We start from the raw sequence: 19,183 nt of genomic DNA, 5'->3' as shown, positions 1-19,183 counted from the left end.
GTGATAAGGCCGTAGGTATGGGTAGCAGGCACACCCGAATGTCCTGAGATTAAGAAAATCAAGGTTGGAACCAAACAATATGATAGAAGGTGATTTACCTTATAAAACTTGAAGGATCTCATACCGAGAGTTCCATGAGTGAGCTTAGATCACTCCGATTTCACATTGACCGAAACACAAACGACATACATTCCAAACATACAGTTATGCATATAAAATTCATTATTGGCATGCTCAGAATACAATAAAACACAAGGAAAAATGGTTCATACCAAATGAAGACTGTCATCGTATGTCTGAACCCTCAGCAGCGAAAAACCTACCATCGATATACCGACACCCGACGAGTATGTCAGCTGCAACAACACGATCCGAGCGTACACCAACAATGCAGTAGGGGCGACATCACCACAAGAGAAACCCGGGTATCCTCGGCGTAAAAAACCCAAAGAGTGGGCTCTGGTGAGTTTGGTAGAGAACGGAGGAGAAGACAACGTGTAGACGATAAGCAAGTGGGAGATGAACTCTGCTATTGTATAGCGGAAATGCTTATCGTATAGTAGAGCTACACGAATGTGTAGGAAAAACTGAACGATCGTTTAGGAAAGATGTATACGATCGTTTAGATGAATGAGCTTCTATTATATAGGCTCTCGCAATCGCTTTCACTGATTCTTTTTGGACGCGGGCGAATACAAATGCACGATTGAATTAAATGAAAATAATTTTTTTTTTTGTTTTAATCCGTCAGTTACCATAACCTTCGCAGCCCCACTTCCCACGTCCGAACGTGGATCAATCGGTTAATTATCAAATTATTAATCAATTAATTTAATTAATAAATATAATCATATTATATTTATATCCTATAGTTTGATATCATATATCTACCATAGTATTTTCTCCTCTACTTGATATAAATCATATTTATATCTAATTTCCTCCAAAATAATGTATCTCATACATTTAGCCAATTATATCATATATAATTAACCAGTCCAATTATATCATATATAATTGAACTTCCTCTTATCAATTTGAACATTTCAAATTAACCCAAACACTGGTTCTCGACTTTATCCAAGCTACCCAGGTGACCTAATAGACATGTGGCTCGAAGCTCCAACAGTACGTGAATAGCTGACTAAACTCTTTAGCCACGAGATCCACCATCCGTTAACTATCAGTGATTCTACTAAAGACCAACAACCGAACTCTTCTTACCACAAATATATTTATGTATCCATCGAATATAACCAATCATGAGTATGATGACCCTTCACAGATGCTCGTAAGTACAGCTGGGCCAATTTACCGTTTTGCCCTTGTAGTTACATCTCACTCCTTAAGTACCACTGATTCCTTTAATGAACAATACCACATAGTCCAACTATGTGTGAACACCTTTCAGGCCAAGAGAAGGTGTGTGGCGCCATATCGTTCAAGCCTGAAATCAATCCTTAAGGGAGCCATCTATCTACTTACCTCTGCCTCGGGGAAGGAGTGAATTCCATCTTGTGTAGCTGAGTTCCCAGCTCCCAAATCAAACGAATCCCCAAAATGGTAGGTTTGAATCGGCGACCTGGCCATTCGCACCCATACAAATCAAAGGACCGCCCTCAATAGCAGGAGTTCCTAACTCACTCAGGATTGAGGTCATGTTATTTATGGTCATCCTATTGAAGTGAAGTCTCTGACATGAACAGTGTTATATGACGAGACATTAACATTTCGTGGTCAAGTCTTATACAAACTCTTTGTATAGGACACCCTCGCTCGCATGTCCCCAACACGAATGATTAGGATCAGACCATCTGTGGCAAGTCACAACATTTGTGACCATTCCACAAAGCATGTCGCGTCCGTAGTGTTACCAAGATAAGGTTTCCCTCCTTTATCCATTTACTACAGACCATTTTAGTTATCACACAAGACATGATCCACTTGTATGTCACCGCATACATGCTTGAGTCACATATAGATAACTAGGGATTTTATATTTGTTGGTTTGTGGTAAAGCAAATAAAACAAAAAACCAAGCAAAACAACAAGATGTGAAGAATATCATATATTAACAATCATTGGTGTTCGTATATACTGTTTACAAACTACAAGACATGAGACTTTAGGGCATCAACCCCAACAAAACTGTGGTAGGTATGCCATTAATGAGATAGGCAGTAGTGGAGAACGCCTCCCACCAAAAGCTTAAGGGCATGAATGCCTGTGCAAGAAGCGTAAGGCTGTTTCTATGATATGTTGATGCTTGCGCTCAACCTTGCCATTTTGTGTTGAGGTATAAGGACAGGACTTTCGGACTAAAATGCCTTTGGACTCACAGAGATGCTGTATTTTGTCATACTCTCTCCCATTATCTGATTGTAGTTTCTTTATTCCAGAGTTGAATTGGGTTTTTATTAGTTGTATGAAGTGTTGGAATGCTGCCAATGTTTCACTTTTTTGTTTCAAAGGTATAGCCATATATATCTGATGTGATCATCTAAGAATGATATGTAATATTTGTATCCATCAGTAGATTCAATAAGAGTAGGCCCCCATATATCAGTATGTATTAATTCAAACGTGTTATAAGCACGAGATTGAGAGTTAGGGAATGGTAAGATAGATAACTTTCCCAATTGACATGAATGACAAAATTCATTTCCTTCATTTGATTTAACTGGCAGTTTACATTCTCTAATCATATAATCTAAAGTTTTTACTAATTGATGCCCTAGTCTCCTATGCCGAACAACTCTTGATTCAACTACATTAATCCTAACTCCTGATAGAATTTAGGCAATTAACTTGTTATTTTTGTACAAAGTAGATCCTTGGCCCTCTATAGTTTCTTGTATCACTTCAGCCCCTTGAAGTCTATATAACCCTCTGTCAAACTCCCCTTTTAGCAATGTTCTGCCCGTATCCTTGTCCTTAATGACACAAAAGTCAATGTGAAATTCAACAATCACAACATTATCATGGGCTAACTTTGATATACTAATCAGACTCTTTGCTATGTTAGGCACACACAGGACATCATTCAAGATAAATTCATTCCTTCCATCAGATAAGCAAAATTGACCAGTATGAGATATGTGTAATTGTTCATCATTACCTATAGTAACCAGTTCATTACCTCTATATTTGGTTGGGTTATCGATGTTGCTGTAGTCTGGAGTGACATGGTTGGTAGCCCCACTGTCGATGTACTAATTAGGAGTTGTTACTGTTTCTGGTGTGGCCATGAAGGGGTTGGAGGGCTGAGCTGACGTGAACAGGGCAGTAGTATTGTTGTTGGGGCCAACTGACCCTTGGTTTCCTTTGCCTTGTCCAGTACTCTATGAGTATTCTTTGTCAAAATGATGATAACACACCAGGCTGTCTCTTATACACATCTAGATGTGTATAAGAGACAGTGGCTGTACTCCCATACACTTGACATGTTGGTCTGTTTGAGTTGTTGTTGCTACCTCTTCCTCGACCATGACCACCTTCTTGTCCATTAAATAGATTATGATTGTTGTTACTACCTTTGGAGTTGTTCCCCTGCTGTCGACTTCCATTGTATGAAGGATTGAAGTGTGGCTTACCACCATTCAGATTCCTATTGAATGCTACATTGACAGAAGGTTGTTGTGTAAAAGAACTATGTATTTTGGTAGAGTTTTGATGCTCCAGTCATTTTTCATTAGATAGCAATTTAGACTACATATCTAACCACGAAATACCTGGTTTACCTTGGATGCCTACAACAACAGGGTTGTATTCTTCATCTAGACCAAGAAGAACTTGTGAGATGAGGGCTTTTGTTGACTCAGGGCTGCCTGCTTGTGCAAGATTGTCGGAGTGCAGCTTCATCAATTTGAGGTACTCACTCATTTTCTGGCCTCCTTTTCTTGTCTATTGGAATAGCTGTCTTAAGTAATCTTCTTTAGCACGAGATTGAACTCTAAAAAGTCCTTGAATAGCTTGCCACAATTCCTTGGCATTTTCATATCCCATGAGTTGGATCGTCATATCTGGTGCCATCGAGTTGTAAAGCCATCCCAGCAAGAGTTGGTCGACTACAAGCCAAGCTTCATATTGCGTGTTGAGTGATTGTTCCTCTGATGAACTTACTCTATCATCATTTGCCACTTGAGAACTTGATGTTGCTTCAGAGGTGGTTGGGATGAACATCGGTGGGCAGGGTATCTGACCTGAGAGGTGACCTTCGAGCTTGTAGCTTCAAAGGATCGACAATGCAAGGGTCTTCCACAGCATGAAGTTCCCTCGTTCGAGTTTCGTAGTGGTTGATAACGGGCAGAAATGCACGTTATCATAATGCTAAGTTCTTAAACAATGATTGGATTGCGTTGATGAAATATGTTACTTTATGTCCATTAAGCATCAATTTCGTAATATTGCGGTTGCATGCATTCAGCGCATTAGAACAGTTGATTTTTGTATTTTTGTGCAGAATATGTATTAACACAATGCAAAGATTGCGATCATAGGAATTCATTAGTCGAGCGCAACTTCATCGCAAGGTCTTGCGTTGATCGTGCACACAAACATTTGCTCGAAGGATCACCGCAACTTGGTCAGCGCAACATGGTGGGCGCATCTGGGTGAAAGGCCAATTAAGAGGGATGGGACAGAAAGCTGATGACAGTCGAATCCAAATTAAGTTGACAGCCTATAACGGTCACAAAGTCATTCAGCTTTATCAGTGATAATTATTCAGCACATCAATCAGGAATTAAAGTTGTCCCATCCATACAATCAGGATAGAGAAGCCGCCTTTCACCATGGATACTCTATAAATACCAAGGACATTCTTTAGAGAAGGGGTTAACCAGTTGATTAGTTCACCGTTTAGTTCACACTTCTGTTCATAGTTTCCTTTCCATTTTAAGGCGGAGCAAGAGAAGAGTGGTGGCGTCGGAGATCGCTCAGGACAACTCGAGAGAGAACCTTGGGGCGTAAGGACAGAGAGTGGGCCGACTCTCACGAGAGCGAGATTATAATTTGAGCACGAGTAGAAATAGTATAAACGCTTGGCAGCAAGAGATTGCTACCAGGTTCTTTATTCTCTACTTGCATTGTTATTCTGTACTTCATCCTCATACTTATACAATGGAAGTTCTATTTCTACATCTATTTATTCTCTTAATATGCATGAGTAGCTAAACTAGTCGAATGGATTGAGGAGAACTAAGCTAACATGACCTAGGAAGTTCTTTGCTTGCGATTGTCTTGTTTTATGTTGTGCAAAATACCCTTTAGAGTTACTCGAGAGAGAGTCTAAAGAAAGAACCTAATGTCTCGAGAGAGTTAGGTTAGAATCTGGACTCGAGAGAGCAAGATTAGAATTGCATAAACAAGAGATAGGGATTTAGAAATAAGCTCTGTTTGTCAACCTGCATCGCATGCATCCTAGAGATGGGAATGATATTATGTGGTCGCATATTTATGTGGATGTCATGTTGTCATTGCATAAATAGAAATAGAGGTTTATGTGTAGACCCTATAGACTTGTCGCATATATCGCATGAGTTCTAGCCTTAGAAGCCGTGGTATTCTCACCGAGAAGTGGTTTACTGTTGTATGCATGTTGCATGATCGCATAACATGAACGCATTCTAGAGAGTGTTAGTCGAAACCTTTCTCAACCCGTTCACCGCATATTCATCGCATCTCCTGTTTACCAACTCTTTTCAAACTCCGCCGCATTTATTTACTTTTCATCAACGTAAACAACAAGCCCAATACTTTATTTATTTATTCGGTTACCGCAAAGACTTTATAAAAATTACCAACACAATCTGTTTTCACAAGTCCCTGTGTTCGACCCTAGACTTACCAGGAAACTCAGAGGAATTTGCACTTGAATTCCGTTGGGGAAATTTGAGTGCACAACATAATTCCATCAATGCATAGCATCCATATTTCCACTTCATAAATACAAGCATCAGTGGTGAGTTGATTTAAGAGTTGGTTGAGAGGTGGTGTGGTAAACTTGACAGGTCCGGTGGAGGAGTTGTTTCCAGTGAACGCAGCGTCGGCTATTGGCTCTGATACCAAGTTGAAGATGAAGGTTGGCTGGGAATTTTCTATGTCCTTTGGACTTCCCCTTTGCTCTTTTGTATATTGTATTTCCAATGAATCATTAATGCTATAACCCTATTTTCTTTTTACAAGTTTGCCCTAGTTTGTTACAATAGTAATAATACAAAAGAATAAGAATAATACATGTGGCACTACTTGATAGGTGGGTGGTAAAACAAATTTTTAACTAATTGGTGAGTCACCTCCTTCTTCTTCCACCCTTGTTTTACCTTTTCCATTTCTAATTTCTTCTCTAACAGTTTGCCTTTGAATGTTGTATCAATTTAAACATTGAACGTTTATAATGGTATCAATTTAAACTCTAAACTTTCATGACTGTATCGACTTAAATGCTTCGTTATGTTTTATTTAGATACATTTATGAAAGTTCAAAGTTTAAATTAATATTTTATTAAAGTTCAGAGCTTAAATTGAAATATTTGATAAAATACACAATTTTATTTCAGTCGAGTTAAACTCACTTTAACAAAAATAAACATTAATCTTAGATTATATCATCTCTAAAATCATTTTAGTCATGATAAGTATCATTACCATCTTAAACGTTGATTTTTCGATTTTTTACTCTTAAATAGTTGAACTAAAAAAAATGTATAGTATGTCTAACTGTGCTATTAAATTTTCATTGATATGTTGATATCGCCATCATTATTTGTACATTTTCATAAGTTCAACATCGACTTGAGGTATGAATCAACATTTCTATTATATCGTAAAAAATCAATAAAAGATGATAAAATTTCACTAATACGAATGCATAATATATAAATAATTAACCTTTTAAACTTGTTTTAAAAACGGTATAATATTTATTTACTATATTTTTTAAAGCTTTTTTTAATAGAAAAAAATATCCACGATCTACATTTTATTAATGGTAGAGATTATTCACCCATGATTCGCCTTAAAAAATAATTTTATTGTCCCAAATTTGATGGTGATCTTAAAACGAACTCATCTTCTATTAACCAGGTAAAAAAAAAAAAAAAAAAAAAAAATCAACACTTCATTGAGTATCCAAACTTTGAGCCAAACCTTTCTCTATAGTTTTTAATGCTTCAAACTCAACTATTTATTACAATGCCAATTGTCTAGTGAGACCACCTAATTAGAGTATACCCATGTTATAATCTAAACTGACCGTCAAGGTAAAGAATATAGGATAAGAAAAAATCAACCCGTGTGTTCTATAATGATATGTTAGCTACATTTACGGGTGGAAGGAGAATCAATATTATTATTTTTGAAGAGAAGAGAATATATAATACAAAGATAAATATGTGTAAGACAATGTATAAAGTATGGTTCTTCTATACTACCTCAAACCCTATTGTGTTCCTATCCCTTTTAGAGGTAGGAAATTCATTTCTATTTCTTTTAGATGTGGGACAACGTATTCAAGTTCAACACTTCATTGTTTAAATATTATATATACTTTCAACATATATGATTGAATTATATTATAAATAGATAGATAATGCCTTTTACTTTTATTGAGAAGGACCATCATCTTAATTACAAAATGTCATGTTGCTATTTACTATCGAGAAAGTTGTGTTGTTTAAGGGAGAAAGGGACCATTGTCTAAGCAAGTTTAATTTCGATCTTCAATTACCATGTCCTACCATCAAAAAAAAGTTTTTAGTTAGTCATGTTACTAGTTAAACAGTTAGGTTATGCACGTATCTCGATCTTTTTACATACGTTGAAATCATCTTCAATGTACATCTCTTTTATCGATTACTGGTTGTGTAGCAAATCTTCTTTGGTCTTTCCCTTCCAAATTACAACCAAAATGAAACGTTGTATAGCTCGAACCATTTTGCACGAAAAAGGTATAGCTTGAAGCTTCACAAGAAAAGAAAACAACTATTTGTGCGTTGAGAGAGTGTAAAAGAAGGTATTAGGGGTGTTTAAAAATCCGGAAGACCCAAAAAATCGATCACGCAACACACAACCTGTGTGGCTTGGTTTGGGTTGGGTTGGGTTCAAATAAATGAAAATTTTAAAAGTTGGACGGGTTCATAGGTCACATAAAATAACCAAAACTAACTCGAACTTATTATTAACTTTAAAATGCATGTATTTATATATATATATATTAGTTTTATTTAATTTTATTAGTTTTTTGGATAATTTATTTTCTAACAACTCTTAAAAATAGTTTTTTCAGCACTTTGGAAAGAGATTTTACATTATATAAATTTAAATTGAGTTGTTAATTTTAATTCAATATATGAAAATAGTTTAATCAAATTTTTACATATTGACATTTTACTTCCTTTTATAATAAAAATTTAAATAAATAAACCAAATAACCTGAACCAACTCAACCTAAATGTTTTAGGTTGGGTTGAGTTCATTTTTTAACCAAAGTTATTTGGGTTGAAGAAATTTACAACTCGAGCAATTAGTTTAGATTTAAAAAGTTATTCAACCTAACCCAATCTAACCAACACCCCTAAAATGTATTTATAGAATTTTTAGACCAAGTGAATTTATGAAAAAATTGAACATTTCTTCCATTAATAAAAACATGTATGTTAGCATTTTAATTTGATAAAAGAAAAACATTATTAAATTTGCTATCTCATCTAGAAGTTAAACCTTCTATATTAATTGTCATATTCAGTTTGACTCAATGATATTAGTGTGCTTCGTCTCTGGAAGTCAGTGGCTCAATCCTCCACTTTGCTTTCAGTATGTTTTGTTACGTTAGTGTCATTTTTTATAGTTGTCCATTTAATAATTGTATGACAATTTTTTTATAAAAAAAATAATTTTTAAAGATGATTTTTAAATATAAGAAAATGAGCAAAATTATTTACCTATATAGAAAAATGTATTTCAAGAATGTTGGGGTCACTTTTATGGTGATATAAAGAGTTCTGAAACACCGGGGGAAATAAAATAAAATAAATATAAAAAATAAAGAAGAATATAAGAAGAACACAATATCATTGTTAAAATTTTGGGAACTTGTTTTTAGTTCGCAATATGCAACGGCCTTTGTCCAATAGAATGAATATTTTTTTTGAAAAATTCTTATAAATAGAAAAATCTTAAAAATCTTTACATTTTATAGGAAAAAATTCCAAAAATATTCTATAATTTGAATTTTTTGCTATAAAATGTAAATATTTTTAAATAAATTTTTTATTATTTTTTTTAGAGAATGAATAATAAATTTATCCCTAAAAAATCAATATTTATACCTTATACGTAATATAAATAGATATATATATCATTCGTGGTTGTACTAAAAAAAATGGTCATATGTTAAAAGTTGTATTTTAATTTTTTTTAACCAAATATGCACAAAAACACAAATGATCATGCAATATTAAAATATATTAATAATCTATAATTCATTACCAAAATGAATTTAGTTTAATAATAATTGACATGATATTTTTTTCTAGAAATTGGAGGTTCAATCTCCACCATTACGAAAAAAAAATTAATTAATTTTAATTTCAAAGAATCCCCTAGTAAAAAGTTAAAACAATGTTTTAAAACCTATATACTTATTTCCTTTTTTTAACCTTCAAATGCTCCTTTTATGCAATTAACTTTTATATATTATTTTTAGCTTATAAATTTCACATAATGAATCATTTTAATAATCAATGTAATTACATTAATTATTTGACATAAATCTGAATTTTCATAATAAAATGTAACTCGAAAGAATAATATGTAATGGAAAATACTCTCTAATTAGTAGTTTTTCATATAAAGTTTAAAGACAATATATAAAAGGACGTTTATGTAATTAACATTGTAACTTTTCAAACTTTTTTCTTAAAAATGATAATATCTTGCAATAAAAAGTTTGGAAAATTACCATATTATAATAAAAGAAAAATCCGAAAATAAAATGATAAAAAAATATAATTTCCTACCTTTAATGTACATGGAAATTCAAAATCATCATAATATTTTTTTTTAAATTTCTTTTTATTCCCATGATTTTTTTATAGTTATAGAAATGTAATGAATGGATGAAATTTGAATACCTCACTGAACTAGACAGTCCCAAAGTGCAATAAATCTTGGTAGATAGATGTTTAAAATGGAAATAGACAGCTACAAAATGATAATTAAAATAAAATAATTTTTAAAAAAGAGAAAAAGGGGAAAAAAACATCACTATTTTAAAGATTAAATGATAGTGACACGTGGGCCAATAAGGAAGTCCCAAATGGTCTATAGAGTAGTTGGCAGATTTCTACATCAACAATCAAAAGGTGTCACGTTGCATATTAATGTTCTCTAATAATTTATCAGGTAAAAAAAAACACTCTTTGATTTTTAAGATTTTAATTACTATTTATTTAATACCTATATTTTAAAAATATTTTTTTTTAATCAAATTTAGGATGTATTTAGTTTAACTTTTTAGATATTTAATTTTGAAAATAAGTTATTTAAAAAAAATGAATTGTTTGACGATAATTCAAAATTGATTTTGAAACACTTTCTAAGTATATTTTAGATTTTTTTTTTTTTTTTTTTAATCAAAAGAGTTAAAATAAAAATGAATTTAAAGTATATTTAAAACATCCAACACATTAAAAGAAATTTATATGAGAGTCAAGTTAGTATATCAGCTTGATCATATCATCATTCTCATTCTATAAGGCAAATTAAAAATTGACTCTACTTAAGAATAAGTTATTTGGTAAGGGTTGTCACAATGCGATGGACAACTTTTCACTTTAAATATAGAAAGAAAAATACCTCAAATTTATATGCAAGGATTATTATACAAATCTAACGGTTATTATAAAGTCACCAGAGTGGGATAATTTATCCTACATAGGAGCTTTTAGAAACCGTTTTCAAATGTCAAGATGAAAAGTTTTTGTATTTTAATGGAACTAATAAACAAAAACTTTTCAGAATAAAGAACAAAATAGAAATCTGAACATTTTTAACTTTCACATGATTTGTAACAGAAAACGTTTATTGTTATCATAAATTTGTAGATATAGAAATATAGTATAGAATAACGTACATAGGACAATAATGTGATATGTCATTTTACTTTATTTTTCGACTATATTAATGTAGTTCATAAAATTAACTTAACTTGGCTAAGCAGGTATCGAGCATTCTTAAAAACCCTTTAATTTTGTCTTTGGTGAGTAGGGTCCTAAAAGCAATTGATAATAATTCAGGGCCATATTTGTGAAAAAAGATTTATGCTAAAACCTTGAACTGTTCATATCACATTTATTATGCGTTTGAAGTTTTCTACTATCTGATCATAGTGTTTATACAGTGAAAACAGCTTTATTTTTTCAAAAATTAAGACACACAATTCAACAAAAAGATTTAATATTCAATAACATTATTGTCATTAATATGGTGTACTCCTGCTGTTGGAATTGAGATTTGAAACCAGACTTTACCTCAAGAAGAATGATGAAGATGTTCAAGTAAAGTTTCAATGTACAACTAACTTTACATTCATGCTCATTAATATGGCCTGCTTCTCTCTTCTTGAAAATTCTTTTAACTTATATTTTTTTATTGAAGGTTTGATTTTTTGTATATTAATGCTCATAATATATGAATTGAAGTAATTAAACTTTGATTTTTTATTGCATTTTAAAAACAAAACGTTCCAAAAAAAAATTGGATGTGTGCAATGCACATTCCATTTATGAAATTTAAAGGCGAAACAAATATTTTATAGGTTTCATTTTCAAAATCTAAGAACCAAAAATTAAGATATCGTTTTTATTTTTTAAAATTAAGTCTATTTTTTCTAAATTTCTCACAACAATTTGCACTTTCTAATGAAGGACTCAATTTTTAGCTAAGTTTTAAAAACAAAAACAAGTTTTTAAAATTTGGCTTGATTTTTGTAAACATTGGTGAAAAGTGTATAATAAATCAAGAAACTTGGATGTGGAAAAAGTGTTTATAAATTTAATTTTAAAAAACTAAGTATTATAAGATGAGATCACGAGGACCAAATGGTTATTAAACGCAAATCTAACTAAAGTATGCTCAACTTCTTAATCAATTTCAAGGTTAACTTATGTCAAAATGAGTTTAGCTCAGTGGTATTGGCATGACCTCCGTTCCTAGAAGTCGGAGATTCAATCTGTCACCCCGTAATTATTGTACTAAAAAAAATCAAGATTAAGTTATAGGTTAATCTTCCAACTTTTAATTTTGTGTTTGATAGTACTCTAAATTTAAAAATGTCTAATATGCTTCTAAATTTTAATTATTTATTTTATGGGTAACTAAATTTTCATTCTTTTTATTATTCTAAACTTTCAAGTATCTACTAGAATTTTAGACTCTCAATGTTTTTTTTGGTATAATATAGGTGCTTGATATATTCAACGACTAAAATTAACAAATTTATTTGACATAAAATTGGATCAAATTTTGTGTATGATTTTTAGAAAATGTCAACATGTGGAAGACTTAATTAGACACAAAATTAAAAGTTTCAAGATCTATTCAACACCAAATCGAAAGAAGAGAAGCCTATTTAAATATACCAACTATATTTTCCCCTTCGGAATTATTGATGTGTTGTCATAATGGCCCATACACAATTTCATTTTTATTAGGATTATTTTTAACAATTTAGTTCTTGAACTTTAGTATGTAATAATTTATTTCTTATACTTTCAAATTTGTAACAATTTAGTCCTTAATGTGAAAAACTTTATCAAAATTAGATGTCAATTTTTATAGTTTTATGATGTAGACTTTGTATTTTGTAAAAATATTAAGTCTTTAATTAGTTTATCAGTTAAATCTCATCAAACTTTGACCCTAATTTCTACAATAGGGACTAAATCATTATAAATTCTAACATAGAAGGGCTAAATTGTTACATAGTAAAATTTATAGATTACATTGTTAAAAAATTGAAAGTATAATAATTAAATCGTTACAAACCAAAGTTGATGGACTAAATTATTACTTCTATTAAAGTTTATGGACTAAAAATAATTTTTTAATGGATAGTATTTAAAAATTAGAGATGTGATGAGAAATTTAGAAGAATTTGAAAAATGAAATACGATGAAATGTTTTCCTTTAAAAAACAATTTCATAATATAAAAAATTTGGTGTCTCGAGAAACATATAATAAGAGACAATTATTGTGTATCAAATTAATAGTAGAGACTCTAAATAATTTTTTTTTCTTTAATTTACCACCTTATACATTTATCAAAGTACGAAAAGTAAATTTAGCTCAACGGATGGCTTTTCAATAGAGGTTTGATCCCTCACCTCCTCAATTATTATATTAAAAAAATTCATAAAAGTAAAAACAGTTTAGATTGACTTAATTTTTCTTTTCTAAAAAAAAAAAAAAAAATCTTTTTATAATATTTTCGGAAAAAAGAAACTTTTTTTTTTAAAGATATTCCTAACCATTCAGGTTAGTCGTTTTCATAAACCGCTGGGACCAATAAATTTTATGACCAACTTTTCTGTTCCAACCCAAAATTTCTCTCTCTAAACAAAATATAGGAAAAGGTAATTATATTGAAATTAAAGAAAAAAGTGAAATAAAGAGAATAGAAAGGTAAGAGATGACTCAAGACATTTTGAACGTAGTTTGATAGTTTAACGTACTCTATGAGACCACATCACACTCAAAATAGAGATTCGAACGTAGTTTGACATACACGTATGTTAGTAACCAGTTTAAAATCTCTTATCTCGAATGTATTAGAAAAAAATAAAATAATGGAAAATTATTTTAATCAATCTTTCTTCAAAAATATATCTGGAGACCTACCATATTTTCCCTTTCAGAATTATTGATGTATTGTCATAATGGTCTCATCCAAAATTCCAACTTTTATTTGGGAGGGGGATGGGGTAGTTGAAAGATAAATTTACCATTGAGCTAGTTACTGGTTTTAATACTATGTCAATTATATATATAGAGAGAGCATGAAGTTGAGGGGACTCTGGATCTATACTAAATCAGCTCTAATGGCGAGAGAGAGTAATAAATAAAAAATAATAATAATAAAATGGATAAATTTAGAAGAATTTGAAAATGAAATCCGATAGAGAAAATTTCCTTTGAAAGAACAATTTCATAATACAAAAAATTGTTGTCTCAAAAATATATAATAGGAGATAATTAATATGTATCAAATTAATAATAGAGCCTCTAAAAAAAAATTGAATTTGACACCTTATAAATTTAGAAAAGGTCGAAAAGTAAGATTAACTCAATGATAATTAACATATCTTTTTAATAGAGCTTTGATCCTCAATTCTAGTATTGTTGTACTTTGTTGTAGTGAAAAGGCTCATAAAAGTAAGCACCTTTAGATTGACAAGAAATAAATAATTTTATGTACATTAGTGAAAATGGCCCTTTTAATCCAAATTTGAGCAACTAAATCAAATATCAAGTTTTAAAAAACCAATCAAATAATGTTCATCGAAAGAACTATGTATATGATAATAATAGGAAAATAAATTTGAAAATTTGAACTTACTAATTTTAAAAAATCAACAAAAAAGACGGACTAAATCTTTAGTGATTGATTGAACTAAACTATCTACAATGATATATTTGGAATTGAGAGTGGGAAGAATTTATAATATCCATAGAAAGAACTATGTGTATACAATAATAATTTGGAAATGAATTTTGAAAATTTTAACTTACTAATTTTAAAAACTCGATAAAAAAAGACAGACTAAATTTACAATGTAGATTGAATTAAAACATCTCCAATGATGGATTTAAAATTGAGAATTAGAAGAATTTGTAATGCTCGTAGAAAAAACTGTCTACAATAATTAAAGGGATATAAATTTAGAAGTTAACTTGTAAACCCTTGAACTTGTTTTACTAGTTAATTAAGTTTAAGTCCTTTTAATTATGCATTAAAGATGTGTTTTAACGTTAACGCAAAAGTAAGCTAAGTATATTTTAATGAATGATGTATTTGTAATGTTTAAGAGAAGGAAAATCTTCTAAGTGTTAGAAATGTATGCTCTCGGATTGTAGAGGATTCCATTGGTTGAGCTATGAGGCGCCATGCGGTCAGTTCTGTTGAACTATGTGGCCAGAAGTCCAAGGAAGGGATGTTATGGCTAAGTACAACAATGCGGTATGAGGGAAGTATGCGACCAATCTCGTTTGCCAATGTTGAGGCTAAGTTGACAAATGAGGCAATAAAGGATCATGCATTGAAGGTGTCACTCAGAGGACAAGACGATGAGTAGAAGTATGCACTGACAGAAAAAGGCTTAAGTGGCCGCAATGTCATGTGATGAAGTTAAGCTAAAGAGTTCAACTTAATTAACTTGTAAGCAAGCCAAGTGGCAATCTTAGAGACGTCAATTGGAAGATAAGTATGTTAGGTGGGGTTTAATTAGGCTGGAATGTTCATGCAAGCCTAAATATAAATTAACATGATGAAGATGGAAAATGGTTTGCAAAAATTTTCTTACACGTAAGGGAAGGAGTGTCGTTGTCATCTGAAGACTTAGGAAGTGTGAAGAGTTCTCGGGCAAACTTAAAAGAAAGTTGAAGGTTTCGAATCGATTTAAAGAGAGTAATGCTCAAATTCTAAGGTAAGTAAAAGTTAAGATGTCTATGAGCAAATTCGTTAAAGGAAGCTTAGTTAGTTAAATGTTCGAACTAAAGTTATAAAATCTGGAAAATTGAAATTTGAAATGATGTTGTGGATGAATAAGCAGGCAGTTGCATACGAAGAACAAGCAAGCAGCTGATCAATTGATGACATATGTTGATGCGTAGTCAAAGAGTTCACAACTAAGGCGCTTTGAGTACGTCGCATAGTAGACGTTCATCGCAAGCTAAGAAGGTGTTTCAGTGTTGATCCTAGCACCTTGAGGAAAGATGTCAAAATTTTGAGCCAAGTTATAAGGTAAGATGACTAAGGATAGCTGATACGGTGAAGATAGGTTATGATGCATTGAACCTAGTTATGATGCAATGAATTACTAGTATGTGATGAAGTTAAGCTTATGTCCTAAGCTCAAAAGGGAGCTAGTTATACTGACCAAGGGACCTTTCCTTATTTAGGCCAAACGCAAATAGGAGGCTTACAGACTCCTTGGATAAGTAGCGTAAAACAGTAGTGACTAGTTTTCAAAATATTTTCTAAGTATTTTACCTATGAATGTTCAACGTGTGGTTGCTCTTACTTCAATATTCAATGCATATTTTTAGTAATGAAAATTGAGTTTAACGCATGATTAATGTCTCTAAAAATAGTTTTTATATGAAATCTTCATGCGTTTTACTTGAGTTTTCATGCCATGACTTAGCATTTAAATGAGTTATCCATTGATTCCTGTAAGTTTGAAAGCATGCTATTTAATGACGTTAACATGTATGATGATATAAAAATCTACTCCTAAGCTTTGGTACCAAAGGTATGTAAGGTACCTAGTTATATATTGATCCTTGCTACCGAAGGTATGGTAAGGTAAACAGGATCCTATTTAGTTCTACATGTACATAAGACTTATGTTATCGATGTTGATAAGATCGAGCGAAATAACTCTCTCTCTCTACTAAGATTGGTAGGGATTGAGCAAAATGACTCTCTCTTGCATGTTCAGGCAAAGGAATAGTGGAATTCTACAGGATATGTTGAGTTTTAAACTAGGGTTTTCAAGTCATGTTTTCTTTATTTCCTAATTGTTATTTCTGAACACTGGTATGTTAATGAGAATATTTTATTATTAAATTGTTTATACTATGAGTTATGGAAGCATGTTTTAAAAAAGAAGTCACTCACTGGGCTTTCAACTCACTCTTTTTAATGTTTTCCTCCCCAGATAGCGGTTGACGTCCCAAGGCCCAGTAGCTCTTCCAGTCAGTAACTTCTCAGACTCTCAGAATGTTTGAAGCTTAGGTGACTTATCATATTTTGTTAATCTCATTTTATGTTCATGTCATAGGAATAGGGTAGAGTTTGTATTAAACAGATATTGTAAATAAGTTTGATTTTTCTGAAACTGCTAAGTATGTTAAAGCTGATATTCTAATTTAGTAGTAACTTGTGTACTTGGAGCTATTGCTGAGATTATGTGTTAAGCTCTAAGAAATTATAAACTACTAATTAGGTTTAACAAGTATGAAGGATGCAGGTTCACAGGAGTATGTTGGCAGTAGTTGTCATAGGAGAGTTGGCATCTGCACTCTTCACATCTTTTTACAGATTAAGAAGGTAATTTGGGAAGGGTGTGACATAGCCTCTACATAGAAAAACAAATAAATAAAATTTGGATTTAGATTAGAGATTTCACAAACTATTCAATTTCAAATCACAAAAAAACAATTTACCTGGAAGTGTTGACAATACAAAAAGAAGGCCAATGTCATGCTTCACCATCTTTACGATTCCTTTGCGGAGATTTGAAGGAAAAGTTTGGAACATCATGTTGTAAATATGGAGAAATCGAAAGGGTTACCAATATATATCAAACTTCCAAAAAAAATGATGACATGACAATACGAGGAATGATTGATAATAATACACAATCGTAACAAACAATCACATAAAAAGGTGGGAAGTGATAAATAGTAACTAAGAGATGAAAAGGTATAATAAGTAATAACTAACATAAGATATGAAATGGTAGTAACTAACATAAGAAATGGAATGGTAGGATGGGAATTTGTTTATAATTGAAGGACAATATGGGAAGGTAAAATTCTCCCCTCTGTCCCATTAATATAGTATAGATTTAATTCTCCTTTTTTCAAAAAGAAACTATTTTCAATATTTTCTGTAAAAAGAAACTCCACTTTTTAAAAAATATTCCTGACCTTTAAAGTCAAAAGTTTTCATAAACCGTTGGGACTTCAATAAATTTTATGACCAAGTTTTCTGTTACAGCCAAACTCTCTCTCTAAACAAAATAAATGAAAAGGTCATTATATTGAAAGTAAAGAGAAAAGTGAAATAAAGAAAATACAAATATAAGAGTGACTTAAGGCATTTTGAACGTAGTATGATAGTTTAACGTACTCTACAAGATCACACTCAAAATAGAAATTCAAACATACAATTTTACAAAAATAAAAATTACTAATACTTTAATTTTTTTTATATATAAATACGGCTTAAAATTTTTTCATCAAAATGAGTTTAACTCAATGATAAATAATATATATTTCTTTCCTTCATTGCACTCTTATACATGTACGGGTATAAATTGAAAAAAATATATTTCTTTTTAAGGCTAATTCCCTCTCTTCTCTAGAAATTATGATAGTCAAAATCACAAACACTCCTAATTTCTAGACATTTTTCATTTTCCGTGTTTGTAAGCGATACTTTGGGCCATCAGATTCGATAGCCCATTGGGTCAGCTTGCAAGCCCAATGAAGGCCCACTAAATCCCAGCACCCAAAATTGACCGTCTAAACCCTAGCCAAAGACTCAAAGCCATAATTACTAGCAGTTAAAATTGACAAAGTATGGCCTTTTTTTTCCTTTAAAGAGAGTATATATGAAACAAAAGAAAAAATAAAATACTACCAATATCCTCAACAATGCAGAGGACACCTTATTCAATAAAAATTCAAATTAAAAAGCTCTTTTAACCCCTCATTCGGAGAAAAGACACTAAAAAAAAAAAAAAAAAGAAAGAAGAAGAAGAAGAAGAAAATCATGAGAGCAAAAGTAATCTTATTGCAACTCCTATTACAAAAAGAAAATCTTGGAACATTCACTTGAGGAGCGAGGAAAAGAATATCCTCAACAACATTCAATGTCTCAAATAAATCAAACCTAACATTGTTAAGGATTTTGATAATATCCAACGAATCTGACTCGACCTCCAAAAGGGAGACACTCAGAAAAATTGTCGTTGATTGCCAAACTTTCAAGAGCTTTGATCGACTATCTTTCTGTACACCACCTTGAAACTTGCCCCAATAGAAGACTCTTGAGAGTCTCGAATATTCCATCCAAGGTCACCTCTGCCCTTTGGCTCACTCCATGACACAACAAAGTTGATCTTTCAACGATGAGTTGGAGGGACCCGCTTTCCAATACTTTCACAAGTCTCA

The sequence above is a fragment of the Benincasa hispida genome, chromosome 11, assembly GCF_009727055.1.
Source record: "Benincasa hispida cultivar B227 chromosome 11, ASM972705v1, whole genome shotgun sequence".
NCBI classification, from domain to species: Eukaryota; Viridiplantae; Streptophyta; class Magnoliopsida; order Cucurbitales; family Cucurbitaceae; genus Benincasa; species Benincasa hispida.
The sequence above is the reverse complement of the archived record's forward strand: the minus strand, read 5'-3'. Positions refer to the sequence as shown.